The sequence below is a fragment of the Diuraphis noxia genome, unplaced genomic scaffold (genome assembly GCF_037042655.1).
Source record: "Diuraphis noxia isolate RWA-SAM2 unplaced genomic scaffold, SU_Dnox_SAM2 contig0005, whole genome shotgun sequence".
Classification (NCBI taxonomy): domain Eukaryota; kingdom Metazoa; phylum Arthropoda; class Insecta; order Hemiptera; family Aphididae; genus Diuraphis; species Diuraphis noxia.
In genome coordinates, this window is record NW_028301715.1 from 18,349,636 (window position 1) to 18,373,585 (window position 23,950).

At 27.1% G+C, this 23,950-nt stretch overlaps 1 protein-coding gene across 4 annotated transcripts in view; it reads left to right on the forward strand.

Moving 5' to 3' along the window:
- The window catches only part of LOC107162947 (somatostatin receptor type 5-like), a 220,315-nt gene that overhangs the window by 176,836 nt on the left and 19,529 nt on the right, over positions 1-23,950 (forward strand). The window contains exon 1 of one of the 4 annotated variants that reach the window (XM_089228642.1): positions 22,308-22,453. The exons of the other annotated variants lie outside the window; for them this stretch is intronic. The gene's annotated coding sequence lies outside the window, so the exon portion shown is untranslated. Of the gene's footprint in view, positions 1-22,307; positions 22,454-23,950 lie in introns of those variants that run through there. 4 annotated transcript variants of the gene reach the window in all.

A 23,950-nucleotide genomic window follows, 5' to 3' on the forward strand; every position in this document is an offset into this window, starting at 1 on the left:
TAGCATAATATTATTATAAATTATAACTAAATTATAACTATTATACTTTTCTATATTGTTCTATGAACCACAAAATAATTAATTGATTTACTTAAATAACAATTAATTAACTACAAATACCAATACATTTTTCTTCCTTATTATTAATTATTGTTACATGCTGATTTTTATGACATCGATTATTACATACCATATATGAACAAGACAAAAATCTTTGCCCGCCTGAAATTTTTTAAATCATTTTTCGAACTGAAAATTTAACATTTTTATCAACTTGGCCAGTAGATATAGTTAAATTGAGTTGTTGATTTTTTCAAATATTCACTAGTGAACCATCCCTTCAGTAAACCATATTTGGAGTGCACATATGCACATCCGTCGTAGTATGTGAGAGACCACCCAGGACTTTATTAGGACTTAAGTGTCTGCAAGTTCCAGCATAGGCGAGTAAATTAACATCAGGAAATCATTTCTTATTGCACATTAATATCATTAGAGGAATTGCTATTCTAAATTTAAAATACATATACTTTGTAGCTTTTGAGATGTTGTGATGAATGACTAAGTGACTGGTATTTGGATTGTATATAATAAAAAATAATATAAATTAATATCACTTTGTAGAAAGTACTTATTATGTTTGTTATTTTTATTTTTATTTTTATTTTTTTTTGTTTCCATATTTAAATATCTCACAAAAATCTTTCGACCTACTTAAATGGTATGATATAATTATTTACTGCTAAATAACATAATAATCTTGTTTCATAATTATTACACAAAGTACATAGTATAGGTAGGTATTGTCCATTTCATGAAATGGATGACAGTTTCATGAAGTGGATGTCCATATAATGAATTTTCGTTAAAATTCCTATCTGGATGAATTTCATTATCTGGATATCCAGTTCATGAAATGAGTGATTTCACTATGTGGATTCTATATATATGTATACAATATGCATACAAATATATTATGTATAGGTGCACAATGCATATATTATTAGAAGGATATTTATCAAAATTTAGAAAAGATTAAGCTGATTAAGGTCAATTGGTTTTTGAACGTTATTTTCTATTAAATATAATAAACAATATTTATATCGTGAAATATGGTATAATACCTACCTCGTATTATTATATAATTTTCAAAATTTTACCACAAAAAAGGCGAATAATTTTTTCGTAGTTTTTTCGTAACAAAATCAACGTGTTAAACACTTAATGGATGTTTAATAAGTAAAAATAAAATGGCATATTTTTATAGCAATCATTTTTTCATATTTTATGTTTAACGATCCACGAGATTTGTTTGTTTAGAAACATGTGTATACTTTGTATCCTTATGAGAAAATAACAACTGATGTTTTATCCTTTAAAATCACTATATAAAATCAGCTAAGGCTTCATTTATCGGTATTGCTTCAATTAATTTCAATACATCACGAGGAAAAACTGCGTTTTATTTTTGTAGCGATTACATAATTTAACAATACATAACCATATTTAAAAAAAAAAAAAAAAATTTACAATTTAGGTATTAGGTATACAAATTAAAATGTATAAATATATATATTAATATAATTCCTATACATCTATTAACACCAAATAAACAAATATAGATAGAATCAATAGTAATTTACTCCAAGTTTATGATTAAGATGATGTAAAATACATTATAACGAAGTACTATACTCTATTCATATATGATAATAATATAATTAATTATAATGTGCAAGATCTTAAAAGTTATAAATTATAATACAACATCTTCAATCCTTGGTACTTTAATATTTTCTGTAATATTATTGTATTGATATTAAAACAATTTTTTGCATTTTATAAATAACGAACAATAATGACGTAATCATTATGGTGATGCGTCCCATCTACCTTGGAATTTTATTTTATTATTTTATACCTAAGTAATTACCTATAACATATTGCCATAGTTGACTAAATTATTAATTGCTTAGGATGAATGTATCGATTGTTCAACTAATTGATTTTTCTAAAGTCATTTTATTTCATTTCGTGTTTACTACCAAACTTTTCTGGCGAAGGAAAAGTCGTATATGGTTGTTTCCTCTATAAATTCAACAAAACTTCCTACCAAGATGGGATCAAAAAAACTTTTTACGTCCGTTTTCTCTGATGACACCGTTCGGTTTCATCAACCATCGTTCGTTATACACTTCATAAATATTGAATTATTTTTGTTCCGTTTCAACTATATAAGTGTGTTTCATTGTTTCAATAATATATAATTTGAATACAGATAATAATAATATTTATTCACATGTCTGCATATTGTAATAATAGTTAATCAGATCCACTACCTTATTACTTGTATATTGTATTTCCCCACTTGAATTCGCTAATTATTATTATTATTTTTTTATTTTTTTTTTTAAATTAAGTTTTTTATTTAATATAATATAAATTTACAATCTGTAATAAAAATAAAACAATAAGTAAATGTGAGATTATTTTTTTATTTACAAGGTTAGAAGGCTTGACTGAAGGGAGCGTCCATTGACACTACTTCAAACTGGTTTTTTTTTTTTTTAATAATTATTTAGCGAAGTAAATCACGACCAATTACGTTTTAGTCGACGGGGAGGGTTATCCGGGAGAGTCTTGGAGGAGAGGTTAGAAATTAGCGGGTTTGGATGATTATTTGTTTTGGAGTGCAATTTTCTAATTATTATTTGAAAATAATAATAATTGTGCGATATTATACAATATAATAAACACTGTTAACTTTGTTTTTAATACGTAAAATATAAATCTGCTGTGTCAAAGTGACTTAAAATTGTAAAATAATAACAACTTATTAGATATTATTTTTATTTTTTATTTATCATGAATAAACTCGGCTTCGGCGATCAATTGAGGTTATAGTAACATATTTACAATAAGATTCGTATTTTTTCAGTTATTATTTATTTTAAATGGAATCAGAAGATTTTCAAACAATCTATAAAAAATTAAATAGTGCCAAAAAACTGGACTTTCTTACATATCTTCGGTCTCCGCCGTTATTTTATATTTCTGGTTTTTAAACGATATTCTTGGAAACTATTTGGATAATATATTCCAATATACTAATAAAAAATATAGAATAATTTTGATTTTTTTTTTTTAAATTATAACTTAACTTACATAACTCTAAACTTAAATATTTATAGGCAGATTGATATGAACATAAAGTTCATACATCAAAATAAATAATTGTTTGTACGAGGTACCTATATAAAATATATTTTATATGGTTAACTATACTTGTAAATATTATCATAAGTGATGCTTCATAAAATTAATTGTAAAATATAAAGTTTACATCGATCATTGATGTTAAGAGCTCGTTGAATTATTTATTAAGTTTATTCCTCAAAAGGTCTAGAGAGCTGAGGCAGATGAAATGCGCGATGTAGGATAATTTATTAACAACCAACTGAAAATGTTTACATTTATACATATAAAATACCATATTTGATTTAAGGCAACAACGTTTACCGAGTGCTCCATAAATTATGATTTAACGATCTCTCCAGTGCACAGCAATGACATTGAATACTACAATCAACTAACTACGACTATACAGTACCGAATATTTTCAAGTTTTTTAATAAAAACCGTATATAATATTATATTATTATTGTAATACACGAACACGTTGTAAAAACACGCCCATATAATATATTAATATCTGAGGACAATAATAATAATTACTATCATTGTTATTATTATTATTATTATTATTACTATTATTATTATTATTATTATTATTATTATTATAGTTATTGCGTGGTTTCACTAATTGAATGCACAATAATTAATAGCTGCAGCATTACTTTAGTTTAACGCGAAAACAAAATACAATCAAAACTTCAACTAGTATACCAAACAGGTGGATAAGGTGGACATTTGAAACCAATATATTGTGAATCTTGTATGAACTATAGTGCTAAGGGAAAAAAGTTAATTTGGGTTTAAATGAAAAGATGTAAGGTACGAAGTAGGTACATCGTACATCTCGGATTGTCACGGTCCTGCAAATCCCACCGAAGCGTTTCGTGTACCTACTCGATCGCGTGCGTGAACAAACAAAAAGGCTTTGCCCAAATACCTCCATATATCGTTTTCCGGTTTCTCGCGTAAGTCTTCGTTTGTCAGAAAAAAAAATACTGTCGGAAAAATAAATCTCAAGATGAATTCCAAAGGTAAATTATTACCTAATTTAACGGTATTATTTTTTTTTTTTTTTAACAAGTATTATAACATAATTTACAATTATTTTCTATTTATTAAAGTATTCTAACAAAATCAAAAAATATTAAAATAACAACACTAATTGACAATCCTTAAAGCATTAAATAATACCAATACTTTGATTGGAAAACTTGACCAGTGTATATGTCTTAAGAAAACCTATTTTGTCTAGAAAAAGTTATATTTCAAGATTAAATAGACAACCACCATATACATTATGATAATCGCATTATACATAAAATGATGTTTCAAGTTTTCAACATAATTTGTTATATTGTTGACGTTTTTAATCGAATGTCATTTTTGTTACCTACCTACTATATTCATTATACCTATAATATATTATCATAATATATTTGTTTATACGGATACTTATTTTATATTACTTAAATATTACAATACATCATAACTATACACAATATGGGCAAATTAAAAATTTCAAAATTATCTTAATTTTTTACGTAACTTTTCTAAATACTCGACTGTTAGTAAATATGTATGTGTGTGACAAATTGCGATCATCAGTCATCACGACAAAAAAATGAACAAACGATGGGCACGAGATGGACCCTAAAGTGGCAGGCAATGTGTTGTTCTGTAGCGTGACAGTGGAAGACACATTAATCTTGTCAACACCTTCAGAACTAGCCAAACCCACACATACGACGACTACAACCATAAAATAGATATTAAATTTTTGACAGATATATAACGCACATACAACACTCAATGCATTCCCATCCGATATCATTCGATATGACAACGTCATCGTGTGTCTTTGATAACTACGTGTGATTGACTTCAACGTCCGTCATCGTCAAATTATCAAACAGGCTATTTTTTTTTATTTTTTTTATTTTTTTTGGTGTATAATAATAATAATATGTAATAATACTATAATAATTACATCGATCGTCAACATTTTCAACATAGCATCCGCAGTAATATAATAATATATTATTTCCTTTTATATCAAAATCCAATACAGAAGGAATACTTTTGTCTTCGTATAATAAACTTTCACCCATTCAAAACGTTTTTGCTGAAATATTTGGTTAGATTTTATCAAATCGTTACAATACTTCAAAATATGTATTATTTTAAAATTGTAATATAACATTTTTGAATGTTGTCTTAAAGTATATTTTTTTTCAAGCACACAACTTAATTAAATTAAAAATAAATTGTTGTTTTATGAAGTTAATCAATACGAAACTTTTCAATATATGCTAAGCATAATAATATATTATTACATATCATACCTATTATTCTTTTTTAGTTCTTTCCATTTTACAATATAAAATGCATTTAAACTTAAGTGGTTTATAGTAAGTATGTTAGTATACTGTACTTAGATATTGCGTGCAGACTGCAGATGCATTATATACATTATACAAAAACCACTAACAATACCATGTAATTCAAAAGATCTGTGTTTCTATTTCAAATTACAACGGTTGTATAACTATCAGATCTCACATTCACCAAAGGTCAGTGTAGATAAAAATGCGATAATAGACTTTCAGTAATTGATATCAATAAAAGGTTTAATTGTTTGGCTAATAAGGAAACTGGTCGTTATATTTTATGCAATATCTAACTTCATCTAATGTATTTAACAAATAAACTTATTTTCGGAAAACAAAGTGTAGACTGTGATGTAGAATATTATGTTTGTTATAGACTATAAGATCGTAGCAAAATATATACCAAAATCAGATAATATTTATTATTTTCATAATGCACCTATCGCGTTTATTCCATGCTTAGGTATGTCAAATATAACGAAAAAAGCTACATGCTGATGGTTTTATATAGATTATCGAAACTTTACACGTACAGTTTGCAAGTATTATACAACATGCCCAACTAATCTAGCTTTTAGATCTGAACAAAAATTAACAATTGCGTGTTTTGTTTAAATTAATTTAGTTAGTTAAGTATCATTTTTGTTTAAAATAACAACATTTTAATATGTCTTCGAAAAATCAATTTCCCTAAGAACATAATATAAAATACTTTAAAATATTTAAAAAACCGAATAATAATAATATTTATGTATATTGAAAAGTTTTAGTCTATTTATATAATAAACATATTTCATACTATATTCATTACATTATGCAGTTTAAAATAATTAAAATAGGTATACGAAAACAAAAAATATATGTGAATATATTATATTAAAAATAAATTGAGTTTTTACCTCTTTTTTATATTAATATTGTTAGATGTTTAAATTTGTAGATGCGTATTGCTCATCAATTTCATTTAGTTTTTATTGAATATAATACTTGCCATAAAAAAATTATTTGATTTCTTTATATTGGTTCAGAAAACGGAATAAGTGATTAAATAATGATTAAAGTTATTTCTAAAAATAAAAAATAAATAATTCTAATCACACAATTGTATTGAATTAATTAATCAAGAAATTATCTGTTTTAGCCATTGAGCGATTAATTTAAAGTTTATAAAAGGAACAGAATGATTATTATTTAATCAAAAATGTTCCTGCCTCAAACATTACAAATGCTTTGAAATTTTTTCACGGAACACAGTGATGATACAAATTATTTATCCTCTTTCTATTAATTTGTTTTAATTTTCTATAATAACTACCAGTTTAAGCGTTACCTACTGAATATTGTCAAGGGATACTGCAGTTAATCCTTTTGACTTCCAATCTAATAAGTTTAAATCATCAGTTAATTTCATCACTTACATCATTTATTTTAAAATGGTTATTATAAATAATACACTATGCTTATATTCTTCATCTTCTCAATAAATGAGTATGTAATACATTTTGGCATATATTTCACTATTTCATTTTAAATAAACTTATTTTTATTTTTATCCGGTAAAAATTCAGTTTAAAGTGAGTACTTGAAATTATATTTGGTTAAAATAATTATACAATAATTATGGTGGTTAGTCATAACCCAACATACGGTTATAAACAAAATTGCAGTATAAATAATGTTTAAATAAATTAAATATTGTGTTACATTCATTATATTATTAAAAAACATAAATATAATGATTAAACAATACTGAGTATGATTAACAGACGATGTTAAGAACACTATAATATTAAAATACTATCCTATAATATATTTTTTGGAAATCATTTATGTATGCGTATTAGATTTTTTGTTAGGTTAATCAAAATATGTTACATTCGTTTACTGGAAAAACATGAAAACCCATTTTATATTAACATAAGTTAACATCAATTATTAATCTCATGTGTGTAATATCCAAATATAAGGGCGGTTTGAGAAACAACGGATAAACATAACTCTATCTTGACAACTAAACGCACCTGAGAACATTTTCAGCGTAGATGAATTTCAGAATGCGAAAAAAAAATGGATAGATTAATAACATGTTGAACGTTAAAGATGATTAACTTAAAATGGCCAATAAATATTGCCGTTATTTGGATATTTTTACCAACTATAAGACTAAAACTTTCGTGGCAAACTTTAATTATTACGGATAACACCAGCAATCATAAATGTTTTTTTTTCTTTACTTATACTATACCCTGCTCAAGACGTATAGTACAATTTTATGGTAATTCAACGATTACTATTGCGGCGTACCCCGGAAAATCCTTCTCTTATTTAGCATATTTGGCCGTAATGCGAATCCGATTTCTGGGCTTTCAGACCCCTTCACTCCGCCAAGCTGGTATTTCTTCTATGCTGTATTGTTAGCGCCATTCAGTTTAGTATACGAACACTCTGTGCCGGTTGAGGACAAATGAAGACCATCAAATTCATGTACGCTATTTGGCAAGACTCTCCAAGTTCAGTAATCCACTGCAGTCGTCACGAAATTCGTAAAGACCTATACAGAGTATATTATTGTATGATTCGAACCCCGGCGATCATATTATATTATATCCACCAACGGCTGTGACAATAACACTAATTTAATGCTGTGACCGACTTTTAAACTATCGTAACTACGAGTTTCACACTTGTCACGGTTTTAAAACCTATAATAACACAAAGTCAACTTCAATCTAACTTTGATTAGACATTATATCCTCTGGGAGTTAAGTATACGAAAAATATATCGATTATTCTGTCTTTATGAGCATTTGATGATAAATTAACAAAAGTTAACGAGTAGAAGAAAAAGCATATACCAAATTTGAATCGTATAGTGACTGACGTATTATTTGTGATTTTTTCACTTCCCGTAAACCTAATTAAAGATATGTCACAATGTGGTGTATCCATTAAAATGAATTTCCATCATTGCTACAACCAAACATTAATAATTCACGGAAAATAATATTTAAGTGCAGTATAATAACGGAGTGATTTTTATTCAACAGTTTTATTAGAAAGAAAAAAACAACTACAAAACAAATTTTGCTTCGACACTGAACACGCTATAGAAAATAAATTAAAGATGAATCCAAATACATTGTAATTAATTTCAAGAATACGTTTCAAAATGAATTTCAAACCAATAAATAATATATAAAATGAAATAAAATAAATAAAAGATTCATTCAACTATGAGTAAAACTCTAAAAGCCTTTATACAAAGCACAGCGAGAATGTATTATAAAAGAAACGACAGGAACACTCAAGGCAATCGAGTATATAAACAAACAAATAAAGAAACACCAAATTGTAATTATCTTTGTGATTCAAATAGTTTTTTTAATCAATTTTCGAAAATTCGGTAACACATCAACTGAGAAACATCACAAAATGAATACTAAGACACTGATTTAAAAATCAAGAACCGAAATGGCTTATTGTTACTTACTTATTACAAAGTACAAAATATATTTCACCGATACTTTTGATTTATGAAAAAAAAATAAAAAAAAAATTAGATAAGCTCTTTGCTTTGATCACCGAAATCACGGAATATATATATCTAATATAAAATACGGCAACATTAATGTAAAATTAAATTGATTAACACAAATTAAAAACGAAAATTACGTGGAAACAAATGAACGATAACGGAGTTTTTATATACGATCGAATTAAACGTATTTGATGAATAGCTGGTACCTACTATACGATTTGCTGTAATAAGAATACATTTTAATTAAACTTAAAATTATTGCATTTACTATTTTAAATACCTAAGTAATAATTTGAATTCTTTTATTTGATACTATTACATTATTTGTTAATGTTTTTATAAAATAACACGAACATTCTAAATATTTATTTTTTTAAATATATTAAATTAATTGATTTTAACATTTTTTTTAAATTTTATTTGAAACTATAGAACCAATTAATAAAATACTCAAAGAATATAAATTTAAAATTGGAAATTGTTTACTGTTTAAAAAACTTAAACCATTAAGATTACACTACATAAAAACTAAATTGTATTACTTTTAGTTATAAAATATAAATTGAATTAAAATTAAAATTAAAATTGTAATTTGAAGTTTCATTATAAAAGAAATTTTCTTTATCTATATTCTATAACCATCAATTCAAATACAAATGACATAAGTCATAAACTATTTTTGACTTCAAAGACGAGGTAGTTTCATTCCTAATACATACTCAATCGAAAAATGTTTTTCATAAAATTAATTAATTGAATTTTATAAACAAAACGTATAATATAATTCGTACTCAAATCTAAATGTATAATACAAAGTTTATTCATCTCTGAAATAAACGTTAATTATATTTAAAAAAAATTTTAATAAAATGTAAATTAGATGAATCTTTGCAAAATAATTTTAGTTTTAATAAAAATTGTAATTTATTTAATTTTTTATTTAACTTTGTTTTGCTTATTATTTTTTTTATAAGTAACAATCATAATATTAAAGACAAATTAAGAAAAAAAAGTATTAGTTTTCCTCTAGAGATTCATATATTGTTAACAATAGAGTTTACTGTATAAAATGCATGCCATGTATTACCTACACTCATTCTTTATAGTTATACATAATATAGTGACATATACCCATACATTTTGTTTTAGATTTTATTTGCTGCTATAATTTCATAAATTCAGGATATTGTTTATTATTAGGTACACACATGACCTAATTTTTTCAAACTACTTATTATTTAAATTTTATAGTGCTGTGCAGTTTTTTCTATATCTTTTATAAATCCAAACAATATCCTGCAATCAAACATAGTTAATAATTTAAACTCTATTTTTTATTTCATATATACCTATATGTAATATATATTTAAAGATAAAATATGAGTGGATAAATTTACATACAAACTTCAAACATTTATTTTCATAAAATTTTAATAAAATTTAAGATATTTAGGTCAACTAAAAAATATACCTGATTTATAAAATATTTCATGGAAATGAGACAAGCCACGAGGATTCAGGAAATGGTAAACAATATAATATTGTTTATAGGTACTAATCATAATTTCATTTGGAACTATTAATGATTACTGAAATATTTGAACATATAAATGAACCAGTTGGTCAAAACATAAAAATGTATTCAAATAATTTAAAGCAAAACATAAACGGTTTTTTATTGTTTAACTCATAAAGTGTGGATTTTATTGAGTTTTAAAGTTTTATCATACTAGAACTATAAAACTGATGTTATCATATCTAGAAAAATTTCGTCTATTATTAAATATTATATGTTTAAAAGAAAATCTATTTGAAAAACAAAATGTATAAATATCTAAATATCTTAAAATTCGAAGAGGACTGCCTATGCGACACGGTAAAGTTAAACAATACTACGGGTATATAAATTATGCGAAATCCCAACCGTATTTTCTGGATCACCGCAATAAATTTAAATACCACATAGGCATTTTATTTATATATTGATTATTATAAACTGTACAAATAACTAAAGTTTCATCTGTATAAAAAAAAAGTATATGGTTTTTACTTGTACCTACGCGGCTACGCCATAATAATATTATGTATTATACAACAAAATAAGTTTACAATTAGTTTCGTATAAAATTGACATAATAATATTACCAATACCTATGTATATTACATTCCAATAATCTAGAAATATTACGTGTTTTACATATTGTATATTCATCCATCGATTGTTATGAATTTACACGCATGTTCGGCATTTAACGTGTAAAATTAGAGTGCTGGAACAAAAAAGAAATTTCCGATATATATATTATACGCGTCGTGTAGTCTGCGCGGTGATACTGTATACTATATATTACACGAATCGATTAGAGAATACAACCCGTGACCCAAACCGGACCACATTATAATAGGCAGTGATAATAAGATTCGTGCCAACCGATTAAAGGATGCACGTTTTCTGGTCGGCAAAAAACATATATTTATTGCAATAAATATCTACTTTATAGAAGAATACTGAATACTAGTCTGAACTCGTAGTGCCGAATACTGAGTGTACCGTAGTAATACACTGCACACAATTGTACTGGTGAGTAGTTAGGTGCCCTAGATCCACGGTTCAACTAGTCCGGAGACTGAAAATAGAAGTGGGTACCTACTCCAAACGCGCCCAGCGCAGGAGACGTCCAAATTGAAAACGTTCGATGCGATTCTACAATAACGCGTACGGCACAGGTCAAAATGGTGTTTTTGGTAATGAAGTTACTGCACCCGTTGTCGACTGCAATCGTCGTAATGGCCTTTTTCACGGTCTGTCTGGACCGGAATCTCTACCGTGTCTTGGCAGTTTAATTTCAAATTAAACCGCAAATACGATGTTTACAGTACAAAACATCGAGTGGAAAATATAAAACGAGTTGAACGCACATTTGGCAATCACTTCGTGTGTTTACATCGTGTTGGGCAATGTCAGCCTATAATACGTAGAAAATTATCACTGATACAAATAGCTCAAAAATAGCTATTTAACAATAGTTTCATCCTGTGTGTGTGTGTTCAGGTGCACGTATGCACGTATACACATTATTATGAGCATACATATACCTCTTGCATGTACGTCACAGCTTAGTGAGATCGAAGTGATCTAACTAAAATGTACCGATTTATTTATTGTGCAGCGCACTCTCCGCGTAATACTGACGATCGTAATAAAAATGAAAAATAAGGATTTTATTTCAGGATAATAATTTTGGTCATATTAATCTGCCGTGCACGTGGTACACTCTTTATTCCAGTCCATTCTCTCTAACGCGAGTTCATTTTTCTTATGTTTCCCTCCGGAAACCACGCACTAATGCATATATACGACAAAAAATAAGATTTATAAGTAAAATAAAGAATAATCCAAAATAATTCTTACCTACTTAAAGAAATTGGTTTTGATTGGTGTTCGTGCGATCAGACATTCAATTTAATCTCAAATAAACAGCTATTTGGATAAGGTGATTTGAAATTAACCATAGTTAACAACAAACAACTTATAAGTTGTACAAAACGCAAGTAATCGTCATAATATTAATATTATCACACTAAATAAAATAAGAAACAACCTTCCTCTTACGTTTTGTTTCCTTCCATTTTGTACTTATAAAACATATTACACCTAAACTCAGAAGTTTTTTCTGATAAATATTTAAGGTTATTATATACATTACAGCATTTAACTATTTTAAATTGTTCTATACCTATATGTAAGTAATTGGTTGAAATGCCTTGTGTTGTTTAAGCTAGTTGGAGGTTAGAAAGTTACGGTTTTATAGATTAGGTACAATACTCTATTATATAATTGAATAAAAAGTACAATTGTTAGTTAATATTTAGCAAGTAGGTACTGTATAACAATAAAGTAAAATCCTTCTAATGTAGATACATAGATTTTAAAAAAAAAAGCAATTTATCTACATACACTCGCATATTATAACTATTATAATAAGTTATAATTAATTAATCAGATAATTTTTAAAAGTTAAAAGTATCATTTATTTTTATATATTTTAAGATTCTGAGCGAAACAATGAATGTATTTTTTTCACAGTTATACTTGTACCTATATTTATGTCTGATGACACTTTTGATGCTTCTATATTCAATATTGAGGGTAGTTTCTGACTGAAAATTTGTTATTTTAGAGATGAAAAGTAGAAGGCCAGTATTTTTCTGTATAATTACATGAAATAAAAAAAAAAATTCGAAAACGTTACCTACAAAAATTTCGGCACAACCGATTTTGACAGCATAAAATTGATCTATTGACCAGTTCATCAAATTTTTTTTTCTAATTTGTTGTATCGAATTTCTCAGAAAAATATTCTGCTTAGCGATATGAAATTTAAAATGTATGATTGTATTCATCCAAAACATTTAGAAAAAACATATTACCGAAAACTTTAATGCTTTTCGAGACAAAGCATGTGAAATGTATAAAAAAAATCATCTAATAGCCATACAGTACATGTGTAACTTGTAAAAAAATTTTGAAAACAGCAAAAATATTTTAAACAAAATTATCATATTCTTATAAATTTATATTTAATTAATTTTTAATGGTTAGTACTCAAAATCAATATTTTGTTCGTGCATGCGCTAAAAAATATAAATTGAATTTCTGCGTGTTGGGTGGGTTTTGCTAGGTTGTATTCTTGTATACCTATGTCACATTATATAGTGTTCAGCAGGTTTTTTCACGTCTAGAGTTTGACATTAGAGAGTAGGGGCTAATTAACGAACGACATTTTTTTTTAAAACTTATTTTTGCCTGCACTCATTTTACATTGTGTGTTATTTTATTTAGTTACACATTATGCATGTTTAATGTCCAACCATGTACAAAGGCGCTCAAATAGGCAACGCCCAACCAATGTAAATTACACTACCTCTTTGCTCGGTTATGATTAATGACATTAAATACGAATAAGTTTTACACCACCTACGTCATTTCAAATATATTTTTTACGTGTACAGATCTTCCTATTCATTAAAGATTATCCTGCTATTATTCAGACATTTTCTTCTTATCCTTTTTTCCATGCTTGTATACCTAATGCAAATTATCTCTTTTATATACACGCGTATACGGAGAATACATAAATCGGCTATTCAAAGCTTCTTATTTTAACATGTCGAAACACGTCAGAACAATATAAATAATAATTATCATGCCATCCTTATACTGTATAGTACAATATATAGGTATATTATATAACTACACAGTACACGTGCAACATTTTATAAACAATTTTATTTTTTTTGAATATGCACATATTACATTTCAATAAATGTTTTTTTTTTTATTTCTATTCCAAACAATTTTGTCAGTATAAGGGTTTCAATGCATATTATATTATTATTTGATATTATCCGCTTCAAACGCTTGAAAAGAGCATCAATATTAAATTTCTTAACAATCGTCACTAAATTACTTACAGTAAAACGCATAAGGTATTTTACATTAATTGACAAGTGACATCCCGCCATAATAATTTTAGAAGAAATGACAATTTATTTTTTTTTTACTCTATTTTAATATGTTTATAATATACCATACACATAATATTATGCTACAATATACTTGGAAATTATTGCGTTTAGTCTAATACATTGGTTAATCAACAATATACAATCTTATAGTTAATGGATTTAATGTAATTCTGACAAAACTTTCTTCACAATAATCCTAAAAAAAACCTATTATAATTATCAGTTGTTTTAAACTCTGATTGTAACAGTTCATACATGGGCAAGACTTAAGCATTGTTATTCAATACTCAATGAAAAATAGGTGTCAATCACTACATTTATAAGTAAACGATTAAAATAATTTGTAACCTAACATTCAATTAAAAACGAAAACTAATATGATCAAAATTAAAAACTTAATATTAAACCTCATAGCTATATTACTAACCGTATATTTCAAGAGTCTAATTTCTACAAAATAAATGGCTACTCTGATTGGTCATTTCAAATACTTATTGTTATTATTATTTTCAATTTATAAAATATAATTAATACGGATATAATTATTTTATAGTTGATGGTGCACAAAATATCATGGATATTTTTTCTAATTTTGTCTTTACTTCTGTTTTCAACGAATATCATATTTCATCTTCAGTAATTCATTAAAAAACCTGGTAATCAATTTCACTTATAAACTATTGTTTGATCTTGTTAACAGAACTATTTAATTTAATAATATTCTTATACTTTTTTTAACCGTATAACATGGACAAAAAGTTTGTATCATTTAAAGCAAAATTAACATCTCTAAAAGTACCGTATTACTCAAATTTATCTCATCAAAAATAAAACTAAGTTATTTTATATCTGTTCAAAGGATTTTGTTTGTATGAGCTACAAAAGAAAAAAAATCTTCTAAAATGAACTAACTACTATAGTACTTAATTAGGACTTTTTTTGGAGAGATTATTTAGATTATTTATTTCATTTCACCTATTTTTTGTAAATTAATTAAATATTGTTTTTATATTTAAAAAAATATACTTTAAATGATATAATAGACGATATTTTATTTTTAAAATAAAAAATTTTACTTTAAAATTTCAACGTTTTACTAACAAATTCAATTGTTCAAAAAAAATTTGCATTTAAATGTTTTGTACTTTTAAATAGTTTTATAAGAAATATATATTATATGTATATTTTTTTATATACATATATACAAATTGAGTCAACTGGTTTTGTTTAATTATTTAAATTAACGATTCATGAATGTTATGTTAGCACAGGAATTCATATTTTTGCAATTAAATTCCAACATTTCTGATATTTTATTGTATTTTATCCCAATAGTTTACCGAATACATACGCTACCTATAGTAATATTGTTAGTCTAGTACCAAAAGACACATTTTTAAGTAAATAAGAACTTAATCTAACCTTTTCTTATTTACTTTAAAATTCATGTTTTCATTTAAAATAATTTGAAAAGTGAAAGAAAATTTTTGTATAAAATTATAATATGTTATATAAAACTATTTAATTTATATTTTTCTGATTTGGCCTATATTCTAACTTTGGATTCTCATGTCAATGTTTCAAAACTGTTTCTAGATGACAGTAAAAGTTACTGAATATTTAAGCAATTGTTTATAATATTATTCCCAAGTGCCAATATATAAAATAAATTATAAGAAAACTTACTAAACAAAAATTATTTAACTGACAAACTGAATTCTTATATAATACATAATATATATTACTGCTGTAAGGTAAAAAAAACCAAAGTCGTAGAGACAAAATAAATTTTGAACGATATTTCTTAAAATTCAATTTCTTCAGTTAAACTGAACATAAATTATTATTTGTTCAAATGCCTAAAGAATCGTTTACGATTTGTCTTCAACTTGCTAAGAATTACATCAATATAAATTTCTTATTTCGCTTACCGTACGCGTATAGTGAAATATTTACATGCATACATCAAAACTCAAAAGACCAATAAAACAATTTTTCTAAAATGTAATGCACGGAAGAGAAATATTTGGATTTATTTCACACAAACCTGTAGGTAATATATTCTTAAGCTATTTAGATATAAATATATATAATAATATGTTGTAACATAATATCACAATATGTATAACAGAACTATGTCTAAGGAAAGTTAATGGGTCAACTTTAATAATCAGGTACCCGTTTATAATATTATTTTTTTTTTATATTTAATGTAAAAAATTTTTGAAACAAACGAGTATAGCTTGCTATAGAGCCGCATTTAACGGGGGGCAAGGAGGGGCAACTGCCCAGGGGCGGCAAATTTTATGGTGTTTGATAGGGCGGAAAATTTTTAAGGATCAACATAAAATAAAAAATTAAGGGTAGCATATTTCAATTTGCCCCTGGGCGGCAACATAGCTTAACGCGGCACTGGCTTGCTACGAATCACTAATTGAAATACACTTTTTTGTGGGTATACTATTTTTGGTGAAAAATAATTTTAATCGCTTAAAATCGATTTAATCCGTTGATAATCATATTATGATAAACGAAAACACAATTAATTATAGTTATTCGGCAAAAAAAGCATTTTAAAATTAATTTGCGATATCTTTTGTGAATCTTTACGGGTCTTAAAGATGTGATTGGTTCGATTAAGTGAGTTCGATATATTATACGACATATTTCTATCACAAAAGGCTAAATTTTAGCCCAACGCATTATTCTAAACCATTCTGGTCAACCGATCTCTTAATTCGCCCGCACTATCCACCCAGCAACCATGGCTAGCTGTAATTTTTTCACTGTTTTACGTTTACTCGAGACTGTAAATTGGTGGATTTAAATGGACACGCGGTGTGGATAGGGAAACGTGACTCGACATCGAAAGTCCGATTGCCCCTATTTATCCTCGTCCCATACAGTTGACCCAATCCTGCACTCGACCCTACGGCGTAATCGTATACATAATGTCTGCAGTTAGTAAGTTTTATTGTGCTGCTAAAACGAGAACTTAGAAGAGGGAAGAAGGAATAATCTCTTTTAACCGTGGCCGAGTCACGGCGGCGGCCATCGGGACGTCAACCCAGGTCTTTCCAGCACAAAAGCTGCAGCCGCGGCGGCGTTGACTCCGGAACAATCGTGATAGGACGGAGAATGGTGGTGAATCCGTTGTCGGGGATAAGAAAATCCCATTTTATTACCAACCTCATGTATGTGTGTGTGTGTGTGATTTATAATATATTATAATACATAAAGATATTTCACCATAGATGGTCGATAATATATATGTGAGAATGGATCACGGAGCATAAATGAGAGGAGAATGGAATGAAAGAATTAGGATATATAAGTATTATTATTGCTCTCATGGCTGGAGACGCGTGATACGCAGCTGTGCGTGGTGGCAATGTATTTCATTGATAAGACAACGGGTTGTGACGGTATTATTAAACGAAATTAGCGAAACCTAACGAATCCACAGCCTGTCCGGTAAGAATGAAAAATCCTATATACACGAATAAAGTCGCCACAGAAGTTATAGGTTATGAACCATATACCATGAAAAAAAGGATAATTGAGGTGATGTATATGCGATTTCAGTGAACTGGAACTGCAAATCTTAGGTTTGAAATATGCAAGGACATGATACACTATACATTATTATAATAACTAATAAAGTGCTAGGTCAAAAGGTTATATAAGCCAGATTTTTAGTCTCTCCTCTAGTTCTCCTTGTTAGAGTGAAGGAAACATAAATTAATGTTACTACGGTATTGTAGTTATTGATTTTTATAACCGGTTCAAAATATATATTCTGTACTAAAGTCGTTTAATGGAACTATTTATTTCCTATACACGTGTGGCGATTATATCATTACATCGGCCATTGTCTCATTGATTACGAATGAGTAGCACATTATAATTGAATTGAACAATTTTGACTTCTAAATATTTAACATTTCGTTTTATTAAAACCAAATTCTATTTATGAGTGTATTATGGCTGGTTTACGAATTTTTAACGCGTATTTTATGATTTAAATGCTTACCAGATATTTATAGTTTTTATGCTATATTTAATATTTATAATGTTAATAATAAAAAAAAATATGTTAAAATAGAACTTTGAAACAAATATTTAATTTAAAAACACTATCAGAGCATCAGAAGTTTAGTATATACGATAAAGAAATCAAATGAAACACTAATATTTGAAAGTTTTATTCTATATTTTCATTCGTTATAATAATAAAAAATGATAATAATAATAATAAAACTATAATTCTGGTCGATAAAACTTAAGAACCTACTAAACGCGAATAATTTATTGTTATTGTATGTTACCTATAAAACATCACTGCATAAATAGGTACCTATCGCCGAATTAAAGATTTTGAATAAATCTCCTAGTAATGTATAAAAATTGAATTAATTACCATAGTGCCTAACTACAAACTAGTTTCTATAATGTTGAAGATAAATATATACATACGAAGTCAAATTTTGAGGGGGGGGGGGTACCTTGATTTTATCCTCAGTTTTAACAATAACCTTTAAGAAGGTCGGAAAAGTTTTTTATGCGACGGCCGGCGAGTCGTGGTACTTGGACCGGAACATTACTTTGGTACCAAAGTCTTTGCTAAACAGCAAAGTTTTTGGTGTTGTTCAGTGTGTTCAGAAATGTGGGCTACTTAGAATGTTGAGAAATTAAAATAGTATGTCAAGCACAACGCACTCAAAACTGATAAATTATTTTGTATACAATTAGAGTATGGCATTACCAGCTACTACTTAAAATCTACAACAAATTTTTAAAGATATAATATATAATTCCAATAAAATAATAAGAGTTAGTTTGTGTTTTTTTTTTTTGTACCCAAAGTTCAATAAAAATTGTATCTTAAAAATCATCTCTGCGTCGACTCTTCCATATAATCACAGATATCTGGAATTAATATATGGATCACTGCGATATGATAACTATAGGTACCAAAAGTTCTATTTTTTCGGGTATTTAAATAATGGTGTTTTGTGTTCATTTATTATTTTCTTTTAAACCGATTATTTCTCATTTAAAATGATGTATTGCGCATTTTAAGTATCCGCTATTAATAACTACTACAACAATGTCGCTGTGACTGTATAAAATAAATTATCTATATAAAATCTCAAACTATAGCAGTAGTTTATTCCATATCAAAACCTAACTGCTTTCTTCATTATTATTATCTTATATAAAAACAAAATATTTTTCTATTATATGATGGACACAAAACACAATTTTACTATCATTATTGTTATGCATTATTTTACATTCCAAGAATAAATTATCTGTATAGAAGTAAGAAGTTATTTTTCACCATAATATAAATATTATTATTTTTTGACGGTGATCTAGCAATATAATTTATTTCATAAACGTCCTCTTACACACACACACTGTTTTTAAATTGCATTAACTTTCAAGTTGTATCCAATTATGTTTGTGTTGAATGATGTATGTATATGGTATTTGTATATCACTAGAATTTTTCCGAAATATATGCTTCTGACATATCGTAGCCTCATCGCGAAAGGTAATTTTTTTTATCTCAATATATAGATGAATATTCAATATTCAACTCATAATTTATAATGTTGTATCATATTTTATTGTTAAAAATGTCAATAATGACGTACTAATAAGGCAAAACTGTGTGATAAATTTTTCGTTATATCTTAGGTTATATTAGGTCTTAGGACCTTAATAATTTAAAAAAAAAATGATTGTATAATAATCATACCAAGTTGAATGTTTAAATTTCTATGGTGGTTAATATTTATTTTAATCACAGCACAATAACTATAAAGGTTTGTATATTGCGTAGGAGTAGGTATTCAATTGAATAAACATATTTTAATTTTCGAACGATGATAGTTTTTTAAGTAAGAACAACTTTTGAGTAACCTTTGCATTCAATTTCCAATGCTAATTTTATTTAACTTGGAAAAAGTGTCAGAGTTCTGTAGATATAACATAAAAAGATCCAAAATATATTTTTTAATTATAGCATGTCAGGATAATGTGGTTATAAATATTTTTACTGCTCCTAAAGGTGACGAACTGACGACTGATACAATAAACAAAAAACTCATCATTGTAAAACCAAAAATTTATCGCTCCGCTCTAAATCCAAAATGAAAGATATTACATAACGGGTACTTTTTAGTTATTAATTATTTACCCATGCTGTTTATGATAACGACATCAACCGCCGAAAAACTATTATTTTAATAATTTAGTTTATACATAATCACCATTTTACACTTATTTAATTCAATTATCTTAAGTGAGTCATTATTTTTTTAAGCAAGTTCAAATAATTGTACAAACTACTCAATTGAAATTACTTATTTATAAAGATTAATTTAGTAAAATAGAATCTTGAAACAGGAACCTTCAAGTTAAATAAATGTGGAACATATTATTAGCGTTACACGAGATTATAATATATTTCTACGTTTGTATATATTGTGTCGTAATTGTGGTTAGGTTAGGTTTAGTTATTGTGATATGAAAAAATTTAATTTTCTTTTGGTAAAATTTGAAAGTAAAATAAACGAAAAACTATTATTCAGAGTAAGTATATTGTGTACCTAATATTATGTAGAATATAGAATGCTTTAAATAATATGACGTTTAAAATAATATTCGTTAGACCATCGGGCTATTTATTCTATATTTAAACTTATACTTATTATTGCAACACAATATTATAGTATAAACAATACCTAAACATAAAACCTTTTTCAAAAATTCAATTAAAATTTCAAAAGCTTAATAAACAAAATAACCATGATATAAAATAACATGGGTAGCAACATAATATTACATGGGTAACTTTTTTTTTTAAATTTACTGACAATAGTACCACTTATTATACAGATATATAGTGTTATTATAAAGATTATTATTGCAGCATCTTTATCCGATGAAATGAATTAGGTATTGAAAATGTACAATAATGTGCCTACTTTTATAATATTAGTAAGATAATATATTATTTTTTCTCGGTTTAAACATGGATTTCACCTCTATAATAATAATATAGGTAATATTATTAATATGAATACTATCTTAAAAATATATAGTAAGTATTCAGTCGCTTTGATACACACACAAATGCGTCAAAACATATTTTTTCTGTGAACAGTCCTCCGAGTTATATTGTTTTGATGAGGACTGTTGAATGATTTTTTGACGACCTCGTGTCATTATCACAACAACCGCAATATAATATTATGCATAAAATACATGATACAGGGTGACCCACGAAATATGGCACGCCCTATTCAAAATAAGATGATAACAGAATACGCAATACATTTATATATAGGTAGGTTCTATTTAAAAAAAAAAACGTCGTGGAACCCCCTGTACATCGGTATTCATATTAGTTTGGGGTGCGTATGGTATGTGTATGTGTGTGTGGGTCTGTACGCCACCGATACACTACATTCTGCAACCGTATACACCCATGTATTTTTTTCAATCTGTCAAGTTTTACAACCCAAAAAAAAAGGTAGTCGGAAATGTTTTTTGCGATGATTTTTTTTTTCTCTCGCCTCAATCGACCGTTTTGGCACGATTTATTTTGTTTTAAGTCCACGCGGCGGGGGCAGGCATATTGCAGCCGGTTGCCAAACGTTCGGGAATGATTCCAAACGGTAAGGAAAAAATAGTCGGCACAATATCGTACGTACGCGTATCGCACACCTGTTTACTATTTCGCTCGTATGAACAGGCAATGCCGGTGGTCTGCGGAACACTAGATCCTACCGTAAGTAATAACAATATAAAATATAAAATAATTTGTTATAAATGCTAAAATTTCCCCGGTCGCCTCTATTAATATTAAAATTATGTTTTGATTAACGCTCGTATTAATAAATACTAAATCAGTGGTTCTCAATCTTTTTTTTTCTCAACGATACCCTTAATTAAATCCAAATAATCATAGCGAGCGATACACTTAAATTATTAAGTCCGAAGATAATGATTATAAATAACATGCCCAAAAAAAAAAAATTTCAACACAGGATGAGAACCGCAGAATGAAATAATAATATATGAGTTGCACAAAACTGAAAGCGCATATAGGTACCTACAGGGAATGATTTATTATACAGCGATAAAATAATTATTGTCGTGTTACTGAAGTGTTTAGCACATGTCGTTTTCACTCGCTGGTCACCTGCGGCACACTTCGTTTGATGAAAATAATATACTTGACGGAATGACATAGGTATCTAGGTTAGGTATGTAACGTCCATTGATCTCTTTTATTTTACATAATGGTTAGATGACATGATAAGACTTTTATAATAAAAAATCAACAAAAGTTAGATGTGTATCATATAATACATTAATAAAATGAAAAAATTCTAATAATATTTTGTAAGTGTGAAATCACCCCCTCCCTTCCTCTCACACTGTAAAAAAACGACCGGGATACAGTTTTTAAAAAACATGGGTGCCTACCTATTTAATAACTTATAAATTAAATTTTACTTCTGTTATAAATCCCCCTTAATTAATGCACCTGAAACGGTTCGATTAATCTCGTTAAAAGTTTATTACCTCTGGCTAGTGGCTACACCATTATCGCTGTATTTTTACTAAACATATTTAGTTTGCGCTAATTGCATGTGTGATGGTATTACTAAATGAGATAAAAAATGAGTCATTAAAACTCCACTACACTTCACATCACGTAATATTTTGATTTTAATCTAATTCCATGATATCATAGATATTATAATATATTGAATGGAAACTTACAAATTATAATGTATTTATCATATTTTAAAATAATAATTATCTCCATTTTAACGGTGTTTGTGTTTTAGATTTAAAAAATTACGATTTCTGAAGCATGTTTCTATAACTGTATAGTGTAGGGGTGGCCAACATGAATACGTCCACAAGCCACATGAATAAATACTATGATATCAAGAGCCAAAATGTTTATAAATATATTTTATAATTTTATCGTATTTTATCTTTAATACGTAAATATTGGTTTTGCTAATAAGACGCAAGCCACATACGACTATGATGCGAGCCCTAAGTTGGCCACCCCTGGTATAGTGTATACACTGCATATTCACTACTATATTTTTAAAAATATTATATTTTTATTTTGTACTATCATCTATTCTCAGTTTATTCAAGTAATTACACTACTTTCTTTAAAATATAAAAGACATGACAAATTCATGTTGGTTGTTAAACAATTTACAAATGGTCATAATATTATAATCGACAAATAAAATAG